Below are 13,927 nucleotides of genomic sequence, written 5' to 3' on the forward strand. Positions count from 1 at the left end.
AAGAGTCGCCAACAGGTTTTAGGAAGTTGTAAACTGTTCACAGGGTGAAGGTTACACCCCTTAACGATCCAAGAGATCGTTAACTCCAATAGGTCTGGAACCATGACTGGTGGTTCGGGGATGAAGGTACAAATCCAACCTAAAAGAAATTGAACCTGCCCTAATAATAGGCCTCTACTTTATTCTAATCGTAATCATGTGCGCTTTCTGACTAACATGCAATCATTAGGTTTACCCTAAACCTGTTTAATCTATGTTGGTTGAATATTAATGCACAAATAAAAACTATTATTGGCGATCACTTGAAATATAATCAAATTAACCCTAAACAAGATTATTAATTATCTTATTAAGCGTGATTACAAGTTCAAATTCTCTTTAAACATTCATAAAAGGTGTGATCAAACAATAACAATAAATATATATCAAGCAACATAATAATAATCATAATAATCAAAATCATAATAATTATCATCATAATAATAATTATAATCATAACAATCATAATTAAAAATAATCATCATAACGATAATTATAACAATTATAATCATAAATCATAAAAATAATCATAATAATGTTAAAGCATAATAATAGCAAGATCCTAGGCATGATACTAACAAGATTATTAACAGACCCTAACACGTTACTAAACATCAAAAATCAAAGCTTTAACCCTAACATGATACTAACATGAATTTTAGGAAAGAAAATAGGAAGCATCGCAGGAAACACAATTGTCATATTTGATATTTAAGCTACCCTAAACATGATACTAGGAAGATCAAAACACCCTAACATAACATTAAGGGCCTGTTCACATTTACTTAATTTGAGTTCAGTTCAGTTCAGCTCCAATCAGTTCAGTTCAGTTCAGTTCAGCTCCAATCAGTTCAGTTCATTTCAGTTCAGCTCAGTTCAGTAAATGTGAACAAGCCCTAAGAATCATAATAACAACCTAAACATGATTTCTATTTCATAATAACAATAAATCAATTAAAGCACTTACTTGGATGCCTCGTATCTCTTTCTAATAACAAAATACACGCGTTAGTAACTTCAAGGAAAATAATAATTAAACAATTAAATTAAATAATTGAACGAGAGATTTGGGACCAAACCCTCAGAAATTAAAACCTTTCACGTCTAGGGCGAAGGCAACTTCGAATTATGCTAGGTGTTTCTTGGTCTTGTGAATGCGGAATTTTATATGTAAAATTAGAGAGAAAAAAATTCTTAAAACTAGAGAGAATAAGAAAACTAGAGAATATAAGAAAATTAGAGAGAATTGATGATAGTTGATGATGAAAAACGGAGGTTTTAGGAGGCTATTTATAGAGAAAAATCAGCCAAACGGATAGAAAAACAAATTAGAGTTTCGACGATGATAAAACAGATTAGCGTCAGACGCTAAAGCTAGCGCCAGGCGCAGGCGCTAAGCATTAGCGCCAGGCGCTAATGTCTGTCGTCAGGCGCTAAATATTATTTTCACGCGTTTTCTTAATTCAGATAAAATTTAGCCGTATAGAAGGGCAAAATCGCATTTTCCTTAAAAATACTCTTTTATTCTGATTAAAACTCTAAAAATTCAACCAAAGTCAATTTATCAATGCTAATTGAATTAGGAATGAAAAGAACCTTCTAGAAGAATCTAGAAGACTAAAATCAATTATAATTGCGTTAGGAATGATAAATCCATATTAGGCCCTCCTCTAGATCATTGGGCAGCATATAAGTATTAAACCGGGGCCTAGTTTAGTAATTTGGCCATAACTTCCTCATTATCCATCGGAATTGGGCTTTTAATATATCGTTGGAAATCTCTTTTCAAGTCTCATCGAACTACACTATTATTGGACCCTTGCCATGGACCAAAACAAACTGTATTGGCTGTTTTCTTAAAATAAGTTTTCAAAAAAGAGAGAAAAGAAAAGAAATAAAAACTATCCGCAACACTAGACTTTCCACACTTTCACTTCATTCCATTATGATTCGACGTGAAAGGTACTCATCACCGGGTTTGGTTTTGGGGAGACACAAATTGGTGTCTACAGAAGCCCCCACTTTGATTGAGTTTGGAGAAACGCAAATGTCAAAAACAAAAGTCAAAGTATCGATAGGGACGGAGAATGATTCAAAACGTTCCGCGATCCTAAATCATTCTTGTAACGCCGATACCTGCAAACTAGCGTTAGTTAAAACAGATAAGAGAGTTAAGAAACACGTATCTTGCACCGTCAAGCACACGTCTCTGAAGGTAACCGATTTTCTGCGGAATTGTTGTATTACTGTATTTTTAACGACCTCCTGCAAGCTAGAGAATGCCGCTTGAAGACTGCTACGCTTGTAACTGCCTCCAATTCTGCCATGATAGACTTCTGAAAGATAGAGAACCCCATCGAAGATTGCTTCGATTGAAACCACCTTCTAGCGCTTTGTGACCATCTTCCGCTAGCTAGGGAACACGATCGAAGACAACTTGGCTTGAAATCACCTCCAGTTGTTTGTGACAACTCTCCGCAAGCTAGGAAATGCTGCCGAAGATATCCTCGCCTGAAGCTATCCTCATTTATTGCGATAATATTCCGAGGAAGATTACCGAAGACCCACGCTTGTCTATCTTTAAAAGCTCGCTTGAACTTTTCTTCCGCTATGCCAGTACGTCGGTGCTTTTGCTAATTTTGAACCTGTATGTCGGTGCCTTCGGCTGAAGTTTGAACCAGTATGTCGGTGCCTTTTACTGAATTTTGAACCAGTATGTCGGTGCTTTGCGATGATCCAATGCTTAGGCGCTTTAAGCCAAGTGAGACTATCATTCATCAGGTCGATCACTTTATGTAATTGTAATCAAGCCGATTACTAAATCATGTCAAATTGCTTAAAGAGGCTAACTGACGTACCAAGGAACCAAAAATTGTTGTAAGAGGTTGAAACAACCGCACTGAGTGGCTGAACATTCTATCGCCGCTGAAATATTGTTGGCGCCGCATATAAGGCTCAAGCGCCAGGCGTTGGCACTAGCGCCAGGCGCTGGCACTAGCATTAGGTGCTAAGCCTTATCGTCTGGCGCCAAGGCCTGTCGCTTGGCGCTAGAGTCGAGATTTCCATATATACCCCTTTCTTCTTCATTTTCGCTGTTGGTGCTCATTTTGCTCGAGAAATCACCGTAGAACTTCAATTCATCCGTTCTCATTCGTTTCTAAACCGAATTTACTCAAATTTGTTGCAAATCAAAGCTTATTCCATCCATTTTTCTGATCTATGTAAGTTTTCTCCAAACTTACTCCGGTTTTAATGAATTTCGCGCATGTTTGTTCACGAATTTCTTGAAAATTCAAAACTTGAATTGCTTGATTATGTTTATATATTACCTTTGGCGTAATTTGAGACTTGTTTGACTCAATTTGGTGAAGAAACGAACAAATCACCACCGTAGGACCTCCTAAGGTCGAGAAGACAATGTGTGTAGGGAATAGTTTCAAGCCTTTAAAATCCCACTAGCTCGAACCCCACTGTGATCATACACTAAAGTACGGTGGCGTCCAAAAGGGAAGAAGATAGAGCAAAAGAGTCGCCAACAAGTTTTTAAGGAACTTGTAAACCGTTCACGAGGTGAAGGTTACACCCCTTAACGATCCAAGAGATCGTCAACTCCATAAGGTCATGAACCAAATAAGGGTTCGGGGATGATGGTACAAATCCAACCTAAAAGAGGTTGAACCTGCTCTAATAATAGGCCTTTACTTTATTCTGCTCGTATTCATGTGCGCTTTCTGACTAACATGAAATCAATAGGATTAACCCTAAACCTGTTTAATCTATGTTGGTTGAATATTAATGCACAAATAAATCTATTATTGGCGATCACTTGAATTATAATCACAATTAACCCTAACAAGATTATTAATTATCTTATTAAGCATGATTACAAGTACAAATTCCCTTTAACATGCAATAAGAGGTGATCAAGCAATAAATAATAAATAACGTATCAAGCAACATAATAAATAATGATCATCATAAAAATAAATTATAATTTAAATGATCATGATAATAATCATAAAAGAAAATAATCATCATATTAATAATAATTGAAATAATTATCATAAATAAAATAATCATCATCAAAATAATAATAAATTATAACAATTATAATCATAATCATGTTCATATTAAAGCATAATAAAAATAGCAAGATCCTAGGCATGATACTAACAAGATTAATAACAAACCCTAGCATGTCACTAAGCAATAAAAATCAAATCTTTAACCCTAACATGATACTAACAATCATAAATATTAGGAAGAGAATAAAAGGCATCATAGCAATCATATTTAATATTAAAGTTACCCTAGACATGATACTAGGAATATCATAACAACAATGTAAACATGATTTCTACATCATAAATCAATAAAATCAATAAAAGTACTTACTTGGATGCCTCGTACCTCTTTCTAATAACAAAATACACACGTTAGTAACTTCAAGGAAAAATAATGATCAAAACAATCAAATTAAATAATTGAAAGATAGATTTGGGACCAAACCCTCAGAAATTAAAACCTTTCACGTCTAGGGCGAAGGTAACTTCGAATATGGCTAGGTGTATCAAGATCTAATGAATGCGGAATTTTTTATGTGAAAACAAAGTTTTTAAGAAAAGAACGAATGAAAGAGATGAATGTAAGAAATTGAATGAAAACAATTGATGGACAATTCGATTGTAGATGAATATTTGTGAATGATTTGTGAATGAATGAAGAAGAGAATTGATGATTCTTGGTGAATGAAAACGGAGTTTTTTAATACGATCTTTATAGAGAAAATCATCCAAAAAAGATAATTTATCAAAACAGAGTCTGAAGACCGCAAAACCATCTTGGCGCCAGCCCTGGCTAATTGGCGCTAGGACCAGTGGCTAGCGCCAGGCGCTAATGGCTGGCGTCTGGCGCTAAGCGTGGTTCCAGGCGCCAAGGCCTGGGGTTGGACGCCATCTTGGATTCAACGCGTTTTTGAAAATCTGATCAGTTTACCGTACTGGAAGATAAAATAATATAATTTCAATCGAAAATGCTATTTGATCTTGATTAAAACTCTAAAGAGTCCTAATTGAATTAAGAATGATAAGACCTTCCAGAATGTTCTAGAAAACTAAAACCATTTCTAATTACATTAGGAATGATAAACTATATTAGGCCCTCCCCTAGATCATAGGGCCGTACTTAAAGCTCAAACCGGGCCCAGTTTAGTAAATTGGCCATAAATTCCTCAATATATTCATCGGAATCGGGCTTATAATATATCGTTGGAAAGGTCTTTGCAAGCCCTATCCAACTACACCACTATTGGACCCATATCATGGACCAACCAAACTGGATCGGCTGTTTTCTTAAAATAATGTTTTCAAAAACAGGGAGAAGAGAAGAGAAATAAAACTTTCCGCAACACTAGACCTTTCCACACTTTCGCTTCATTCGATTATGATTCGACGTGAAAGGTACTCATCACCGGGTTTGGTTTTGGGGAGACACAAATGGGTGTCTACAATGTGGCTTGTTCTTGATGTTTTGCTAGCAATTCTTATCCAATTTGTCAGAATAATTACCATAGTATTGCAAGAAATTGTTTGAATACTTGAAAAATGTTGTGTATGCTCAAATTGAAATCGTGCTCTGTTTTAGTATTACGTACTCTATTTTTTGCGAACATAGTATCATGCGGCTAGGCGAACCTTAGATACTATAGAACCTTAATTTATGATGATTTTGAACAATGTAGCATGGCTAGACAACGAGGTTCGGGTTCACGGTCTTGAGACGTGCGACGGGAGCATGAGCCCGTAGAGGAGGACGCCGACCCGTCCACTTCTCTTGGTCCCCTCCCTGAGTGGGATGAGCGGACTCTGTATTTCTCCCCTGTCCACCATATTTCTAAGAGGGTGCGACGCGGGATTACGGTTTGTAGGACGCGCTAGCACGACTCAGGTTGCGATACCCTGGGTGACCTGTACAAGATGTACATCGGCATTGACGGAGAGGCGAGACTTCTCTGGGAGTCTTGCCGGTTGACTGCGCTTTTCGAGACCTCGGAGGCTATGATTGCCTCTAGCGGGGGTCATCACGTAGCTCGTGCCCTAGTGGAGTTCTTTTGGGACACCACCAACACTTTCCACTTTCCTTGGGGTGAGATGATGGTCACCCTGACCGACTTCAGTCTTATTACGGGACTAGAGTTTAGTTCTGTTGCGCCGCCGTTCGTCAACGAGATCAACGTCTTTTCTCCTAAGGTTGAGGAGTTGTTGGGTCTGATTGATGTTCGGGCTCGTGCTGAGGTAGAGTCGACTTAGTTCAGCGCCAAGGGGATTCGTCGTTCGACTCTAGCGGCGGCTTTTGTGGATGATGCCACCACCCGAGAGCAGCGGGTGCGCATCTTTGTGCTTATATTGCTGTCAGGGACATTCTCCCCTGAAAAGGGTAGTAGAGTGCTGCTTTACTACCTGCTTGCGGTCCGGGATCTACACTTGATCGGGACTTATGACTGGGCCAGCTTGGCCTATGCTGACTTTGTTCGAGCGTTGCGAGACTCGTGTCGACACCGGTCCTTCACGGGAAACGTCGCTCTGTCCGGCTTCTGGAGAGTCGTAGAGATATAATTTATCTCCCATAAAATTTAGCTTTAAGCTCCAGTTAGCACGTGCTGATACTTTTTGCCTTTTGTAGATTTGGTTCCACGAGTACTTTCCCTCGGTTGCGCCGGCGAGACCGTCGCCGCGCGGATTTCCAGTGAGTGCCTCTTGGGGAGGCCGCCGTGCTGGGATGTCTACTGCTTATGTCCGAGATCAGATCATCTAGGTATGGTTATTTGCATATTTGAACACTCTCATATTACCCGTGATAGATTCTTATCTAATAGGCGTTCTTTGTAGGAGCCTGACTTGTAGTACCGGCCGTGGACCGACTTGGTTGTCCCTGGGTTAGCCGCGCAGTATACTACTGAGCGTCGCTATTTCTTAGGGACATATGGAGCAGTTTCATATCTTGGAGAGAGGGTTGCTATTCAGCATTCCTCGGACACCTTTGTCATTCCTGCTCCTCCACCGCGTCACATGTTCAATGCCGCGAGGTTAGTGAGCATGTCAGAGAGAGCTGGTACCCCTTGGCGATCTTATACGATCCCTGGGCGGTGCTATGAGGAGGAGCTACTGCCGTTTTTAGCCCCAGTCCCTGTACTAGCTGAGGAAGTGGCGGTATGAGTTTTATCTTTTACCTTCCGTTAAGTAGCCCCCAAGTAATGTTTTACTGATTTTGATTTGCTTTTGTCACGCTCGACCTACTGAGTTCGTGCCACCTCGTATGTCCATTCATTATCAGGGGACATACGGGCCGATTAAGGAAATGATAACTCCGGCTCCTGAGGGTGAGCGCTTCGTGGAGCGATCGATCCCTCGTCACCAGACTCGGGTAAACTTTATTTATTTGCAATTTTTGTCCATATATGTTATGCATCATTACTGACTTTATTTCTTTGACAGTTCTCGCGTGAGGTGGTCAAGGCGATGGCACTGTGTATAGATGCCTTCCGGAGCCAGCTCGCTCAGATGAGGAATGTGGCTACGTGTCGTCGCGACGACGCCGTTCAGGAGGTAGTTTCCCTTCTTATTTTTGCATTACTACTTCTATTTTGATTGTTTTTGACTTAGTTTCTTCTTGCAGGGTTAGCATGTTCCTTCTCGTACCCGGGCGAGACGTGAGGTGCGGAGAGAGCCGGCGAGGTCAAGCTCGAGACGTCGCCGTACTAGTTCTGGCGGTCGGGGTGGTCGTTCTGAGGCTGCCCGAACAAAGGCGGTGGAGGGCTCGGGCTCTTCATCTGAGGGTGCACACGCTGCGCCGGTAGGCCAGGGAGAGGCTAATTCGACTCTTAGAGGTGGTGGGATGTACGAGGTCGGCTCGTCATCGCAGCAGCCTCCACAGCCTCAGCCTTAGGTTGACCTTGGGTGGACAGGTCCTGAGCTGAGTTTTCCACCTCCCTAGGAGACTGGAGCTTTAGCTAGAGCTGGTGGAGAGGTTACTCCTCGTACTGCGCAGTTTTATGAGATGATGGGTGTACGTCCTCTAGCGCCGTAGTTTATGCCTGTGCTTTTTATTATTTTGACTTTGTATAGAACTTTGCCTTTATTTGACTCATTTAGATGTGTTTGATGTTTTTCATTTTTATGTGCATGTTTGTGTCTGCAAAGAATTGTGAGAATAATTTTGCTCAAAAATTCCGTCATTTTTATTATCGATGGAGGGTATTCGACTTTCTCCCCCAAAAAAAGAAAATGAAAAATAAAAATATTGGATTTACGAAAAACTTAAAAATTAAGTCTGAATAAAATCCCAAAAAAATATAATTAATATAATTGATATATTTAATTAAAGAAAAGGGGTATAAAAAGGATAAAAGATCGTAAAGTCATTGTTCAGACTCGAATCAGCCAGAAAACGCGATATTTGAAAAGCTCGTATTATAAAACACGTCAGCGCTATCTGGCGCCACGCATTTTGGGTTAGCGCCAAACGCTAACTCTTAGCGTTTGGCGCCAGGCTCTGGCGTCAGGCGCCAGTGTCTGGCTTCTGGCGCTGATGAAACTGTGCCGATTTTGTGCTTAAATAGCCCCCAGCCCAGCCGATTTTCTTCATAATTTTAGTAGATTAAATATTATAACCTTAGCTTTTGAAAAAATAATAATCATGTCTCTAGTGTCTAAAAGTTTTGCCAACTTCACTCATGAATGGTGTCGGTCTCTGACTGCCAAGGAGAGAAAAGAGTTAGACTTTTGTCATATGGGGGGTATTTATGGTGTTAATGGGGGTAGATCTTGATGTAGATTTTATTCATATCGCCTTAGAATATTGGGTTGTGGATACTCATTGTTTTAGACTAGGGTGTGATGAAATAAGCCCTTTGCCGGAAGAATTTGGTGTTATCTTAGGCTTCCCTGCATTAGATCTTGCAGTAATCCCTAGAATAAATGAATATTATTATAAGGATTTTGAGCGCTTCTTTAATTTAAAAGACAAGGATCTAACAAATGTAGTAGATGGTAGCGTAGTTAATTTGAAAGAATTTGCTCGCCATTATTTTGATAGACCTTATTTTGAGTCTTTTCATGTTTATAGAAGAAGGGCGTTTCTTTTTTGCATGCTTAATCAATATCTTCTCACTAGTGGTAGAGCTAATGAGGGTCAAGCAATCATATCAACTGTTTTGGAGCAGATTGAATCAGGGAGAAATCCAATGCCATTAATTGTTGGAGAGACTATGCTTAGTCTTGATGAATTAAAGAAAAATCCAAAAGCACCTTTTAGGGGCTCTCCAATTTTATTACAGGTAGAAAAATAATATTTTTAATTATAGATTTCAAAAACATATTTTTGTATAGTAATATTAATTTATTTGCATTAAATTTATTTACAGATGTGGCTAATGGAGAGACTAGAATTAATTAGTCCTCCAGACAATGTTTAAAAATATACTCCAAATTGCTTTGTGAGGAGGAAGAAACGCTTCTCGAAGATGGGGCGCCATGAATGGAAGAAGGTCTTTGGCTCTTATAATTTTACCATCAAGTGGGTCATCCCTTGGTGGAAAATAGAAAAAATGATTGGTGTTAACAAGCAACCCTTCTGCCGTCTTCCAAGCTTGTCCAGGATGACTTTTTATTATCCCTGCAGGGTAAAAAGACAGTACGACCTACTTCAAACAATTCCTTCCGGGGATCTTCGTCGTCCCTATTCTGATCGTGTTTATATGCGCTTTTTGATTAATATGCAATCAATAAGATTAACCCTAAACCTGTTTAATCTATGTTGGTTGAATTTAATGCACAAATAATCTATTATTGGCGATCACTTGAAATTATAATCACATTAAACCTAAACAAGATTATTAATTATCTTATTAAGCAAGATTACAAGTACCAATTCCCTTTAAACATGCATAAAAGGCGTGATCAAGCAATAAATAATAATATATCAAGCAACATAATAATAATAACCAATATCATAATAAATCATAACCATCATAATAACAATCCTATTAATCATAATAATAATCATGAATAATAATCCTAATATCATCATAGATAAAATAATCATCATCAAAATAATAATAATCTTAAATTATAACAATTATAATCATAATCATCATAAATTATAACAATTATAATCATAATCATCATAAATTATAACAATTATAAGCATAATCATGTTTATGTTAATATTAAAACATAATAATAATAGCAAGATCCTAGGCATGATACTAACAAGATTAATAACAAACCCTAGCATGTCACTAAGCAATAAAAATCAAATCTTTAACCCTAACATGATACTAACAATCATAAATATTAGGAAGAGAATAAAAGGCATCATAGCAATCATATTAAATGTTAAAATTACCCTAGACATGATACTAGGAATATCATAATAACAATATAAACATGATTTCTACATCATAAATCAATTAATCATTAAAGTACTTACTTTGATGCCTCGTACCTCTTTCTAATAAAAAAATACACACGTTAGTAACTTCAAGGAAAATAATAAACAACAATTAAATTAAATAATTGAAATAGAGATTTGGGACCAAACCCTCAGAAATTAAACCTTTCACATCTAGGGCGAAGGCAACTTCGAATATGGCTAGGTGTTTCTAGATCTTGTGAATGCGGAATTTTGTATTTGAAAAGCAAGGTTTAGAAAAAGAAAGAGATGATTATAGAATAGAATGAGAAAGAATTGATGATGAATAAAAACTGGTTGTAGGTTAATATTCGTGAGAATTGGTTAATGAAAACGGAGTTTTTAATACGTTATTTATAGAAAAAATCAGCCAAAAAGATAAAATAAACAAAACACAGTCTGACGCACAAAAAACTGAGCTGGCGCAAACCCTGGCTAACTGGCGCAAGGCACCAACACTAGCGCCAGGCGCCAGGCCTGGTTCCAGGCGCTAATGCCTGGAGTCAGGCGCCAAGCCTGGTTTTAACGCGTTTTCAAAAATCAGATAAGTTTGCCGTACTGGAGGATAAAATCATATATTTTCCTCAAAAATGCTATTTGATTTTGATTAAAACTCTGAAAAATCAACAAAAGTCAATTTATCAATGCTAATTGAATTAGGAATGAAAAGAACCTTCTAGAAGAATCTAGAAGACCAAAAACCATTCCTAATTGCATTAGGAATGATAAATCATATTAGGCCCTCCCCTAGATCATTGGGCCGCACATAAGGCTCAAACCGGGCCCAGTTTAGTAAATTGGCCATAACTTCCTCAATATTCATCGGAATTGGGTTTATAATATATCGTTGGAAAGCTCTTGGCAAGCCCCATCCAACTACACTATTATTGGACCCATATCATGGACCAACCAAACTGGATTGGCTGTTTTCCTTAGTAAGTACGTGCATCTACAGGATGTCATCATAGATCTTTAGACAAGATTTCAAAAGCAAAATGTATGATATTCGTTCATAAAATGACAAAAAGCTAGACAACCCAATCGTGTGCATAATTTTGCATAATCTCTATCCAAGATCCTTCCTTGAGCAATAATCTAAATCCATAATGTTACAACGGACTAATTAATTAATAATAAGTTTACGTTTAATCACTGTTTACTTATGGGGTGCACCAGGCTGTTGTAAAGCCCACAATCAATCACCAAATTAAACAATCCAATGCTTTATTCTATGGTTCTATACATCGCAAAAATGAATCTTTTTAACTATGAAATGTTTACTTTCTAATGCCAACCATAACCATTGTTAATCCTTTGCTCTTGTCAAAAAAAAAAAAAAAAAAAAAAAAAAAAACAAAAAAACCATAACCATTGTTAATTCCGTTGTTAAGTATAATTTAGGACAGAGAAACTGGTTCAATAAGCTTTGCACCTAGTTTCCATGGATTATCCTAGGAATCTCTCTCTCATGTCGGTCTCCATAGGAAATAATCCCTTGATCTTCTCATTATTCTGGAAGAGTTTAAATACAAGAATACAAACAACTAACTAGGTTTAGGTACAACTAACTAAGTGTGAACATAATAAATACAACAATTATATACATAATATAATACTCCCCCGCAATCGAAGCGGGAGGTTTGTGGACACTTAGATTGTTGCGGTAGTCATCAAAAAGCAGTGGCGGGAGGCCTTTAGTGAAGATGTCGGCAATATGATATCAAAAAGGGACGTGTAGTACACGAACTTGGCCTAGAGTAACTTTTTCAAGGACAAAGTGTATGTCCATTTCGATATGATTAGTTCTTTGGCGTTGGACAGGGTTGCTGGAAAGGTACACGACACTAACGTTATTACAATACACAACCGTGGCTTTGGTGATAGGATAGTGAAGCTCCAATAGTTGGTTGCGCAGCCAGCAAGATTCGGCTACAACGTTAGCCACAACAGTATATTCAGCCTAGATGCTGGACCTTGATAACGTGGGTTGGCGTTTAGCAGACAATGAAATTAGATTGTTCCCATGAAAGACACAGTACCCCAAAGTCGATCGGCGGGTGTCGGGGCAGCCTCCCCAATCCGCATCCGAGAAAGAAATAAGGCTAGTTGTGGGAGAGGAATAGAGATGAAGTCCGAGTTTCAAGGTCCCTGAAGATACCGCAAGATGCGGTGAAGAGCATGCATGTGTTATTTGCGTGGGTCATGCATGTATAAGAAATTTTTTTGCATGGAGTAGGAGATATATATATCGAGCCTATTGAAGTTCAAGTATTGTAACACCCTGGCTAGGCTGCGATACAAATTGGGATCATCAACAGGTGGGAAGGAAGAAGAGCTTAGCTTGGCTTTATTGTCGACGGGGGTGGAAGACGACTTACGGGGGTGGAAGAAGGCTTACAAGAAGACATGTTTGCATGAGCAATAGTTTCGGCCGCATATGATTATTGCGAGAGGACAAGACCACCAGCATGCCTTGTGACTGAAATGTCGAGAAAAGAGCTCAAGGGCCCGATATCAGTCCTAACAAACTCGAAGCTCAACCGTGACATAATAGACAACCGGGGGTTATTAGAGGAGGTGGTGAGAACAATGTCGTCGAAATAGAGGAATTTATATGCCAAGTCTTTTCCATGAGAGTAGATAAAAAGAGTGTTGTCAGATTTGCTATGAGAGAAGCCAATGGTATCCACAAAAGATGTAAATCGATGATACGTACCAATCCTGAGGGGCTTGCTTGAGTCTATAGAGGGCCTTTATGAGGAGGCAAACATGACCCGGGTTATCCTTGTCTTGTGAACCCAGAGGTTGGTGCAAATAAACCGTTTCGGCGATGTCACTATTGAAAAATGCACTCTTGAAATCCATTTGATGAATGGGCCAAGATTTGGAGTGAGAAAGGCTAAGAAATGTCCTAATGGTTGTCGGTTTAACGACCGAGCTGAAAAATTCATCACAATCAATGCCAACATAATGATTCCTTCCATTAACAGCAAGATGGGCTTTATGCCTCTCAAAGTCACCGTTAGAATTCTTTTTATGTTTATAAAGCCACATACAAGGTATAACATTGAAATTAGGTGGACGAGGTACTAACTCCCACGTCTTAGTTTTAATAATAGCATTAAACTCATCCATCATGGCATGTTTCCAATTCGCGTCGGAAAGGGCAGCAATGGGATTAGGAGGCAAGGGTGAGAGAGTGGAAATGAAGTTCAAGTTGAAGATATTTTTAGGCTTAAAAATGCCATGTGGTCTGCGTGTTTGGATACTCAAAGGAAGAGTGGGGGCCTGCTAGCTTGTTGGGCTGGTTGGGTGGTGGTATTGTTACTAGGCCGATGTAGAGTGGATGCGGGCAGAGACCAAAAAATGAAGGGAGTGGGGTGACTCCTTGTGAGCCTAGGAGATGAGTTGCCCAGAG

Source organism: Chenopodium album, chromosome 1 (assembly GCF_948465745.1).
Source record: "Chenopodium album chromosome 1, dcCheAlbu1.1, whole genome shotgun sequence".
In the NCBI taxonomy this organism is placed as follows: Eukaryota; Viridiplantae; Streptophyta; class Magnoliopsida; order Caryophyllales; family Amaranthaceae; genus Chenopodium; species Chenopodium album.